Source organism: Bubalus bubalis, chromosome 24, assembly GCF_019923935.1.
Source record: "Bubalus bubalis isolate 160015118507 breed Murrah chromosome 24, NDDB_SH_1, whole genome shotgun sequence".
NCBI classification, from domain to species: Eukaryota; Metazoa; Chordata; class Mammalia; order Artiodactyla; family Bovidae; genus Bubalus; species Bubalus bubalis.
This window is the reverse complement of record NC_059180.1, coordinates 8,804,962-8,816,742: the sequence shown is the minus strand read 5'-3', so window position 1 is coordinate 8,816,742 and position 11,781 is coordinate 8,804,962. Positions and strand designations below refer to the sequence as shown.

The window sequence follows — 11,781 nt, the reverse complement described above, 5'->3', positions numbered from 1 at the left end:
ATCTCTGTGTCGGGCACCGCGGAGCCCTGGGCTGTAAACAGAGGCAGTGGATGCAGGCTGAGCGGCTCTCTGGGGGACTTCTCCGGTGGTCCGGTGGGTAAGACTTCCCTTCCCAACGCAGGGGATGCTGGTTCGATCCCTGGTCAGGGAGCTAAGACCGCACATGCCTCCTGGGCCAAAAAACCAAAACATAAAACAGAAGCAGTATTGTAATGAATTCAACAAAGACTTTTTAAATGGTCCACATACAAAAATAAATAAAAAAAAAAAAGAAGGGGGAGTCTCTGGAGACAGAATGAAGATGAAAGCAGGCAGAGGACCAGGAAGGGCCTGATTCAGGGCCGAGGACTTTGGGAACCTAAAGAAGCAGCCATTATGGAGGTGAGAGAGAGTGGCCGGGCTCATCCTGGCTGGATCAAGGGCACCCCACGTGATCCACGTGCTGCAGAGCTCCCCATGTGCTGGGGAGCTCATCCCAGGGGCCAGGGCTCCCATTAGTCCCCGAGCCCCCAGCATCATCCAGCCCCATGCCTGACGCCCTGGGGCAGCTGGGTGTATAATCCAACCCAGACAGTGTTCCTTGAGCTTCCTGAAAGAGAGCTTGCGTGATTTGGGTGGAAGCCTTCTGTGAGCTATCTGAAGCGTGCTGATGGCCCCTGGAACCACAGGGCTGGCGGGCATCACCTAGCTTGATGGAGAAGCTGAAGTCCTGTACTGTGGTTGACTGTAAACACTTCGGTCTCCCCTACAAGGCTGGGGGCTCCACCGGCCATCAGCATGCTTCAGATAGCTCACAGAAGGCTTCCACCCAAGTCACGCAAGCTCTCTTTCAGGAAGCTCAAAGAACGCTGTCTGGGTCAGATTAGACACAAAGCCTCCGTCCCAGGGCGTCAAGCCTGGGGCTGGACGATGCTGGGGGCTCCTGAGGATATTCAACCTCAGAGCTCAGTGCCCGGTTTGACACGTACTGGGTGCTCAGTAAGGCAGGAGGCATTATTCCGGTTCCCCTCCCCCGGCCTCACTCCCAAGCACACACAGCAACATAAACAGGGATGGTTTCTGCCAGGACCACACCTTCCTGGCATTTTCCTTACAAGGCTTTGAGGAACGGCACGCAAACAGGCTGTGGACTGAGCAACAGAGATAACTACCCTTTGAGATGCAGGATAAGTGCTTCTCTGGGATGACCTGATCACCGCCTGCCCATCAGTGAGCCGGGCAAAGACTCTTACTGCCTCGGCACAGACGGGTAAACTGAGGCCTAGAGAGGGCTGGGGAGGGGGAGAGCTTGCCCAACATGGGGCGGGCCGGTCATCCCAGCCCTTCTGTAAGGTTTCTGCCTACAGGAGTGAATTGGCCAGATGGCCAGGCCTTCATTCACCCCACGACAGCCCCTGCCAACTTCCGGCTTTCGTTCTGGGACACCGTCAGCTGGCACTTGGAGAAGCAGTAGTGGGGGTGGGGAAGCAGCCAGGCCCTAGAACCTTCTATGTGTGGCCCAACAGAAATGACTAAGAAGCTGTCCTTCCCAGCTCAGCCAAGCACATCAGAGGTTGGGGAGGGGCTGAGAGCTAGAGGGGTGGACAGCTGCAGGAGAGCCCCAGAGGACAAGCCCACAGCTAAGGGGGGAGGTGTGGGGGGTGGGTAGGGGGGCTCTGCGGGGGAGCTCAGGCAGAGCTGGAGGTGCCCAGGTATGAAAGATAATTAGGAGCCGGTCCTGGGGGAGCCATGAACCCTCTGCACATGAGTGGAGCTGGACCGCTATTTGTTGATGCTTCATTTATGCCAGGAGACACTGGCTGGGTCCCTCCCAGGAAAAGGAAAAACACCAGCGAAGCCAGAACACTTCTGCTACACCCACTCCGGCTCTCCAAGCCTGGTCCTCCCAACAGCTTAGACAACCTTTCACTGTGACACTTTAATAATGTGTCTGCCATTCATCACTTTTGCTTTTGAGGCTGGGAGGGCAGGGTTAGCACTTACTTCTTTTTCTTTCTCCCAACAGACACTAATTTTATGCCAATAGAATTGTGTCTTACACTTTTCTAAGTGCTAAGTCATGTCCAACTCTTTTGTGACCCCATGCACTATAGCCCACCAGACTCCTCTGTCCATGGGATTTTCCAGGCAAGAATACTCGAGTGGGTGGCCATTTCTTTCTCAAGGGGATCTTCCTAACCCAGGGATCAAACCCGCATCTCCTGCCTTGGCAGACGGGTTCTTTACCACTGAGCCACCACATGCTGGTTTTTTTAATCTATGATAACCCTCTTTCCCAACCAGATCATATCACCCATCCCTGCCCATAACCTCTCACCAGCCCTGTGACCTCGGGGGAAGCCAGCTCCACATCTGAGCATCACCTCTCTTTGAAAACTGAAGGCATTAGCACCTCTCCCAGATGTGAAATAAGATGAGGATATGAAAATCCTTTGTGAGCTGAAAAGCTTGAAGAGGAAAGAGCCAAGTTCGTGTCCCAAACCAACAGCCCCTCAGCTCTGGTTCCACTAGGACTTCTCAGACCAGGGTCCCCAGGGCCCCAGGGGTTCAGCCAAGTCTTTGATCACAGCACACACACACACACGCACAGTGCTCGTACCCAGCTCCCTGAGTGTCCCTGGGAAAGGGACAGATAAAGTGTCTCAACCAACCCTGAGGCGCCCTGCTGCCTTCTGAACCTTCTTTGTCCCTCCCTGGTCTGTGCAGGTCCACCAGACCCCTGCCAGGCATCCAGAAGAATCTCTGAGGGTCGAGCAGACCCAGGTCTCGGCCCTTTCACTCATCTTATGGGACCTGGAACTCCAAAGCCAGTAAGTCAGTGTCAGCTTAAAATCATTCTTCTTGTGACTTCCCTAGTGATCCAGTGGTTAAAGATTCCACGCTTCAAATGCAAGGGGTGCAGTTTCCATCCCTGGTGAGGAAACTAAGATCCCACACGCTGTGCAGTGCAGCCAAGAAAAAAAAAAGTTTATTCTTCCCCTACCAGACATAACGTTTTGATCAGTATAAAACCAAATGGCTTTTTTGAAGAAAAAAAGAAGCAGTTTCACTCTCAGCTGAAAAATTAGTCTAGCCGAAAGTTGGTTCTAAATGACTTGTTTTTGCAGGAGTTCATTAACTTCTCTGCCCACGGACACAAGTTAAGATCCTGTTGTTTTTTAACCACAGACAATGTCATTAAGTTAAAAATTTGTTTAAGTTTCAGTAAATAATCTGCAAAGGGGCGTCCTAATTCCCTGTGAGTGTAAAGACTGTGTCACTGAATCACGTGAGCCATCTCCCTGGATTGTCCCGGAAGCAGGATCTCCTAGATGCTTTCAGCAAACGGGTGTTCACGTCCAAACCCGGGCCGGTGTGCGCTGGCCACCTCTTGATGGCTCTAGCAACCATGGAGATTTCAGCAGGCAAGACCCAGCGCTGGCTGGGAAGGCTGGGTCCCCAGCTGGTATTTCCGAAATCTGGAGCAGAATGTGGTGTCTTCATGGCTCTCATCTAAGACGACCCCAACCATCCTTCAGTTGAGTCCCAGCTCTGTCACTACCGATTCTGTGATACTGGGCAATAGATTCAAACTCGCTCAGCCAATTTTCTCATCCAGGCAAGGAGGACGACAGCATCTCCCTCTGAGACTGGGAGGCTCCGTGAAAACAGGGAATCAAGGCCCACTTAGTCCACTGAGATTCTTCTGGCTGCCCTGACAAGGGTCTGGAGGGTCCAGCCCAGGCCCTAGAAAGCCACGGGCTCTGGGCTCAGAAGTAGAGGCCAGGCCCTCGGTTGAGCGGGTAGCCCTTCCGCCTGCGGCCTGACAGCCCACACTGGTGGCCCTCCTCCCCAGTTGGCCCAGGAGGGGGTAATGACAGGCCTGGTTGCACAAGAGGCCCAGCTGCCCAGCCTGGCTGGACTGGCTGAGCCACTGCTGCCCCCAGGCTGGGCCCCACGTGTATGGAGGGAGAAGGTGGGGCGTGGGGTGGCATCTCCAAGGAGGAGGAGCAAGACCTTGCTGCTGGTCACAGTCCCATAGTCCAGGCAAGGCCGGCACTTCCCCGGACAGGATGCAAGGATGAGGGGTGGGGTGTGGGTGGAGATGGCTTCAGAGAGAAAGAGAGAGCGCACGCAGGCCAGGCGGGGCTGAGTAGGGGTTGCAGATGCTCTGAATGGGCTTGGTGAGAGAGAGGGGCTCAGATGCGGGGAAGGGTTCTGTGAAGGGGAGGAGACTGAAAGATGGGTGAAAATGAGTTTTTAATTGTTTTTCGACCCCATGGACTGTCACCCGCCAGGCTCCTCTGTCCATAGGATTCCCCCAGGCAAGAATACTGCAATAGGTTGCCATTTCCTCCTCCAGGGAATCTTCCCCACCCAGGGATGTAACCTGCCCCTCCTGCATCTCCTGCCCTGGCAGGTGGATTCTTTAGCGCTGAGCCAGCGGTTTTTAATTACTTTCCATTAAATTAGTCCTCCTGAGTTGAGCTTCTGCATGGCAGTTTTAAAGAGCCTGTATTTATGCAAGACTGCAGCCATCCCCACCGTCCCACCCTGCTGTCTGCTCTTCACAAGCTGTCCCCTACTTCTCACAGGAGTCCATTGCAGGGACAGGAGAACTCCTTCCCCCCTACCCCAACCCATCCCTCCCTCCTGCTCCCCCTACCTCACTTCAGAGCAACCCCTGTCTCCTGGTTGTAAGATTTCTGTTTTCTAGAGGCAGAGGAAGAAGAGGACCTAAAGGCCAGGGGATCCCTGAGGAGCAAATAACCCTTTGGAGGGATCAGTCCTGCCCAGTCCACACCTTCCCTGCCTCGACCCCCCAGCCAGAGAATCCGCCTTCCAACCAGGTCTCTCTTCCCACTGGTCAGCAAGAGTTGGGCCAGGCAGTAGGCTACGTGCCTTAGTATTATGACAAGTTATTGTGCTGCTGCTGCTGCTAAGTCGCTTCAGTCGTGTCCAACTCTGTGTGACCCCATAGATGGCAGCCCACCAGGCTCCCCCGTCCCTGGGATTCTCCAGGCAAGAACACTGGAGTGGGTTGCCATTTCCTTCTCCGATGCATGAAAGTGAAAAGTCAAAGTGAAGTCACTCAGTCGTGTCCAACTCTTAGCGACCTCACGGACTACAGCCTACGAGGCTCCTCCGTCCATGGGATTTTCCAGGCAAGAGTACTGGAGTGGGGTGCCATTGCCTTCTCCGCAAGTTATCGTATCTCACCACAAAACCATGCAGGGCATTTCAGAGATGAGAAAACTAAGGCTCGGAGAACTCAGGTGACATTCCAGGGGCACAAAAATATTGAGAACAGTGGGGAACTGAGCTGGTGCCTGACCCTGAGGTCAATGGATATGAATTTGAGCAAACTCTGGGAGATGGTGAAGGACAGGGAAGCCCGATGTGCTGCAGTCCATGGGGTCACAGAGTCAGACACAACTTAGCAAATGAACAACAGCTGACCTTGAGACCCCCTGATCTACACAGACAATTCCTTAGCCCAGAGAAGCCACTCTGTGAGGTCTCTGGAGGAGCCACAGGCAGCAGCATCTTGAGGCCCCAGGCAGACTTCCTGGAGGAGGGAGAGGGGAGAGGAGAGCTGTGAAAGGCGAGTAAAAGCGTGGAAGTCTATGGAAAGGAGAGAGTTCTCTAAAAAGAGGATCAGGGGAGACTGGGGGGTGCCTTTTGGGGGGCTTGTGGAGTCTGGAAGGCACGTTGGGCACATCAGGAAAAACCACTAGTACCCAGCTCAAAGCTTGGAGGCCCAGGGGAGTCATGGACAGTCAAGGGCAGGCCCAGCTAGCTGTGACTTCTTAACTGGACGGGAAGACACATGGATGGAGCCTTAGGACATTATGGGACATCTTGACCCCACAGCAGCCCTGCTGGCCCCAGATCAAGACAGACTGAGCTCTTCAGTGGACAGAGCCAGGGGCTGGGGTCACCTTGACTCACCTCCTCCTCATCCCTCCAGTGGAGACCTCTGGAACATGAAATGAGAACTCCATGGAGAACCCAGAGGACCCTGGAACCTAGCACGTTTTCCCTCCCAGCAGCCTGGGCAGCTTACACCTGATGACTCCGCCTTACAGAAAAGCTATCTCTGCTTCCATGACACACTGAAAGGAAGACAGAAACCAGTAGGCCAGCCAGAGTACTACTCCCAGGTAGGTAGCCAGTGAGTCAGCGGTGACAAGCCAGGGACCAAACCAGAAGTCTAAGGATCACAAGGGGCACCCCAGCCCCGGGTGACTCAGAGATCATATTAATTGCGCTCTCCTTCTGGTGAGAAGGCTCTCAGGCCTGGCCTTCGGGCCCCTCCAGGCTTCCTCCTGTCCGAGAGCCTCCAGGCATGGATGGGGGAGACACCACCCACAGGTCCTGACCCCTGGCCTGCTTGGGGCCTAGTTCATCAGGCAGATCTTTATGCCACTGCCAGGTATACCCTCTGGCCCAGCCCTCATTCTCTGCTGGCTCCCAGTTCTGGATCAGTCTAGCCCTGGGGAAGGGTGCAGCCGGCCCCGACCTGCCCCATCAGCTGGGAGCAGCCACGCTTGTGGTTAGTTTGAACTTTTTTTCCTTTTCAAGGTGCTTTTTATAGCAGGGCTTAACCTGCATGGTTTGAGCTTCTGTCATGGGCCTGAGAGCTCACGCAAGGCCCTTGGTCCCACCCTCCCTTCTCTGCCCGTCCACTCCCTGCCTCCCTCCAATGATGCTGAGGGACTGCAGGTGCCGGGGGGGCTGGCCAGCTGCCACTGGCTTCGTGTCACTGCCCCTCAGCATCACCCCACAGCCGTCTACCTCCAGGGCCCACTCAGACCACACACATCGGCATGAAGCTGCCCCCCCACATGCGGGTGTACACCAAGGGTCCTGTGTGTTTTAATATGTATTTTTAATATGTATTTAATATTCTTTTAACCGACCTCATTCCAGCTCTTTGCCAGGCTGGCTAACATTTCTTCGATATGAAGCAAATGTTCTCAACCTCAGATCTTCCTGCAGCTCCATCTCTGATCAGGGAAACTCAACATCCCAGGACATTGAGAGAAATGCTTTCTTGACTCATAAGTCAAGGCCAAGCCCTGGTTGCCCTGGAAACCTCCAAGCTCCAGTGTGGGTGGCCCCTTCAGGGCCTGGGGCTCAGTGACCTCCCGGCCACACCCAGGCATCAGAAATCGCTGGCCAGGAACCCTACAGTCATCAACTAAAAGGTGAATCCTGTGAACAGTGGCGGATGCACAGTAGGAGCACACAGTAGGAACTTTCTCTGACACCTGACAGGGCACACTCTCAAGTCACCCACACCCGATAGTCATTGTGTCCCAATGGAGGAGTCTCTCCCACATCCATTCCTCCTGTCCCCAGTCCAGAACACCAACTCCCAGCTCTTCTTGACCTTGGCCTTTCCCTCAAGGTCAAACTCAGGGGGACCTTGACTCTTTTTCCGCCCCACCCCAGTCCCAAGCCTACTGCTGCTGGGAATAGGGAAGGGGAGAGCGCAAAGGCAAACTGATGTGGCAATAATCACTCACACACACTCACACCAGCCATTGTTTCCTCATCCTCCTCGCTGGCCTCCTACAGGCTTCACCCTCCATACCCACTTGCTCCCAACCCCAACTCACCCACAGAAGTCTAACCCAGGCACCAACAATCCTTCCCCTGTACTAAAGTCTGGCCCAGCCTTCTACTCCACATTCATATCCTGAATTATATCTGTATACACCAGGCTTCCCTGCTGATGGGGAGGTGGACCCCCCACCCATCCCATGTAACTCTGTGGCCCAGGACTTCCCTCTGGGATAAATCTGGTACAAAATGACACCCCCCTGGCTCTTTCCCTTCTCTGTGCTCTGGACAGTCTGGGGAGCTCAGGCCTCATTATCTTATTATTAATTAATAATATATTATTAATAATAACACAATATGTGAATAATAATACAATATATTGATAATGTATTATATACTAGTATCTATATTATTAATAATAATAGCTACCTGAATGTTCACAGCAGCACAATTCCAATAGCCAAAGGGGAAACAACCCAAGTGGCCATCAGAGGATGAACTGATCAACCAAGTGGGCAATATTCATTCATTGGAATTATTTTTCAGCCATAAAAAGGAATGAAGTGCTGATATATGCTACAACGTGAATGAACCTTGAAAACACGCTAAATGCAAGTGTCAGACAGAAAGGTCACATAGCGCATGATTCTGTTTCCATGAAACATCTAGAATAGGCAAATCTAGAGAGACAGCAAATAGATGAGTGACTTAGGGCTGGAGAGGACGTGGGGTAGGGTCATAAAGGGTATGGGGCTGCTCTTCGGTATGATGAAAATGTTCTAAAACTGACTGGTTATGGTTGCCTAACTCTGAATAGACTAAAAACTCTGAATAGACTAAAAACCATTTTGTTATGCACTTTAAATGATTGGATTGTATAGTATGTGAATTATTGGGTTGGCCAAAATGTTCGTTCAGTTAGTGAACTGTTGTCGCTCACTTGCTAAGTTGTGTCCGACTCTTTTCCCCAAGTTTTCCTGTCCTTCAGTATCTCCTGGAGTTTGCTCAAACTCATGTCCAGCGAGTCAGTGCTGCCATCCAGCCATCTCATTCTCTGTCACCCCCTTCTCCTCTTGCCTTCAATCTTTCCCAACATCAGGGTCTTTTCCAGTGAGTTGGCTCTTCCCATCAGGTGGCCAAAGTATTGGACCTTCAACCTCAGCATCAGTCTTTCCAATGAATATTCAAGGTAGATTTCCTTTAGAACTGACTGGTCTGATCTCCTTGCTGTCCAAGGGACTCTCAAGAGTCTTCTCTAGCACCACAGTTTTACATTGCTCAGTAAAGCTCTTGGTGAAAATGAAAATTATGGGTTTTTTTAATATGTATTATTTATGTATTTGGCTGCACCAGGTCTCAGTTGAGGCACGTGGGATATAGTTCCTCGACCAGGAATTGAATCCAGGCCCCCTGCATTGGGATCTCAGAGTCTTAGCCACCACACCACCAGGGAAGTCCCCCAAAATATGTCTTTTATTTTTACTTAAAACCAAATTGAACTTTTTGGCCAACGCAATTTATCAGTAGAGCTGCTCCCAAAATAATAATGATCACTTGTCAAATGTCTATCAGGTGCCAGGAAGGCCCCACACAACCTCTGTTACCCTGCACAACCCTGTGATGAGATGGATAATAGGAATGGATTTCTGCCCCAACGAAGCCAAATTCATGTGAGTCTTTTTTTTAATTCACTTAACTGGCTGTTCCAAAAAGTTTTCCTTTGTCTATTTTTAAAAAATATTTTGCTTTTATTTATTTGGTTATTCCGTGTCTTAGTTGCAGCATGTGAGCTCTTAGTTACAGCACGTAGGATCTAGTTCCCTGATTAGATATGGAACCCAGGTCCCCCCTGCATTGGGGGTGCAGAGTCTTAGCCTCTGAACCACCAGAGAAGTCCCCTCTTTTCTATTTTTGATGATTGGAGCCCTTAACGTGCACGAGTGCATGATGGAATTGCATTTTGCATTTTTATTTTTCTTTATGTATTTGGTAAAAGTAGCAAAGCAAGGACCTGGAGATATATACTGAAACAATCTCCTTTGAAGAATTCAACACAAGTAAAAGATAAATATTTAAAGAGGAAAGAGGAGCGTTTAAAACAGTGGATCAGTAAGTCATTTCTAAATTAAACAAAACTGGAATTGAAGAATACACAGGTTTCCAATTGGCTGCTGCTGTTTTTCTTTGAAAAATAAACATTGAAAAAGGGAAGGGAGGGGGATACCGTCCCAGTCTACTAATGTAGAAACCAAAGCTTAGAGCATTTAAAGTGACTTCCACCAGGTCACACAGCTCGTGGAGGCAGGATTTGAACCCAGCAGTGTGTGTAACCACTGCAACAAGCATTAAGACGCTCAAATTTGTTTGTTTTCGAGATGTGACTGAACCCGGAGCTTGCTGGAGCTGGAGAGAAACTCAGAAACCGTCAGGCCCTGTCTTCAAGGGTTGCCAGTCCCGCTGTGGACACGCAGGAGCGGTCAGATGGTTCAGGGCTGGGGTAAAGAGTGGGGGGACCTAGCAGGATAGTGGAAATTCAGGGTGCCTGTCCTAGGCAATGATCCCTCCCCCCACCCCCTGTCCAGAATGAGCTGGGATGCCCAGCCAGGAGACAGAGGCCCTGGTCGTGGTGCCGCATGCCAGAAGAGGGTAGTGGGGTGGAGGGGGACACAATGGTTGTGTGTCTGTTGCCACGTCTGGCCCTCTCAGGTGTCGCCCCCATGACTTTGCTTGTGGCCACTGCAGCCTCTGAGGCATACTCCCCCTGTGGATGGGAATTTCAAAAATCCGCGCTGCCAAAGTAAGCTTCCCAGGTGGCACTAGTGGTAAAGAAGCCACCTGCCAATGCAGGAGATGTGAAAGACCCGGGTTCGATCTCTAGGTCGGGAAGATCCCCTGGAGGAGGGTATGGCAACCCACTCCAGTATTCTGGCCTGGAGAATCCCATGGACAGAGGAGCCTGGCAGGCTACCGTCCATATGATCCCAATGAGTCAGACACGCCTGGATCTACATGCACACAAAAGAAGGTGAAGGAATGAAGAGCTGTGGCCATTAGAAAACTGATGGGGCCGTGCAAGGTACCCCTAAGTTGGGGTTCAGCGAAGGGAAAGGGCTCAAAGGTGAGCCATTAGGGTTTACAGATTTTTTTCACTCTGATGATAAACAAAAGCTGATCAGTGCTGTATGCATGGCAGAGGCCCATATTCCCCAGGGAGGGCCCAGCTGGACAGGCCTGAGGTGGACGCCCTTGGGTGTCTGCGGAGGGCACAGCCAGTGTGGCCGAGGCCCTGAGGCAGAGGCCGGAGAGGCGGCCATCCAGGGCAGGACTGTGAGGTCCAACCGTCCATACCTGATGGACGGCTGTGGCCCCAGCAGCAGAGGAGGGCCCCCCAGTGGCGTCGGGCGTTACTGCAGCCCGCCTCTAAGTGCCCGGGGAAAGCCCAGGTACCTCGCGGGGGTCTGTCGGGTCCGAAGGGGCAGGGGCGCCTAGACTAAGGCTCCGACCTACCCGAGAACCAGGGGCCCGGGAGTGAGGAGGGGAGCTCCTCCCGGGCCCTCCACGGAGGAGGGTGGTGTGTGTGGGGAGGACGAGTAGGCAGGTGAACGTGTGCCTGTGCGAGGAGAGAGAAAGAAGGGGAGGAGAGGCAGGGGCTGTCCAGGAGCCCCCCGGGGTGATGGCAGCCACAGCCCCCTGGTCTCCCCTCCTCCGCATCCAGCCCCTGGGCCTGGGAAGATGGCGGGAACACTGGCCCTCATGTTCGTGATGCGTTGGAGAGCCAGCCAGACGGAAGACAAGCTGGCACAGGCGCAACCCATCGCTGCCCTGAGCCCCGCCCGCCCCCGATTACGCCCGTGGCCCCCCAGGGAAAAAGAGCTTGATGAAGAGACGAGGTGCAGAGTGGACTCGGAGAGGGGTCCTCATGAGGGCAGGGGTCCTCGTGAGGGGAGGGGTCCTCGTGAGGGGAGGGGTCCTCGTGAGGGGAGGGCGCTCAGTGAGGGGAGGGGGCTCAGTGAGGGGAGGGGGCTCAGTGAGGGGAGGGGCTCTGAGGGGAGGGGCTCTGAGGGGAGGGGCTCTGAGGGGAGGGGCTCTGAGGGGAGGGGGCTCAGTGAGGGGAGGGGCTCTGAGGGGAGGGGGCTCAGTGAGGGGAGGGGCTCTGAGGGGAGGGGCTCTGAGGGGAGGGGCTCTGAGGGGAGGGGCTCTGAGGGGAGGGGGCTCTGAGGGGAGGGGCTCTGA

General features: G+C 53.1%; 1 long non-coding RNA gene across 1 annotated transcript; it reads left to right on the top strand.

Moving 5' to 3' along the window:
• On the top strand, positions 1–10,212 carry LOC123331506. The gene is made up of 4 exons (XR_006548156.2): positions 1–93; positions 2,284–2,810; positions 9,121–9,218; positions 9,924–10,212. It is a non-coding gene; the product is annotated as an uncharacterized LOC123331506 (long non-coding RNA).
• Positions 10,213–11,781: the final 1,569 nt, after the last annotated feature.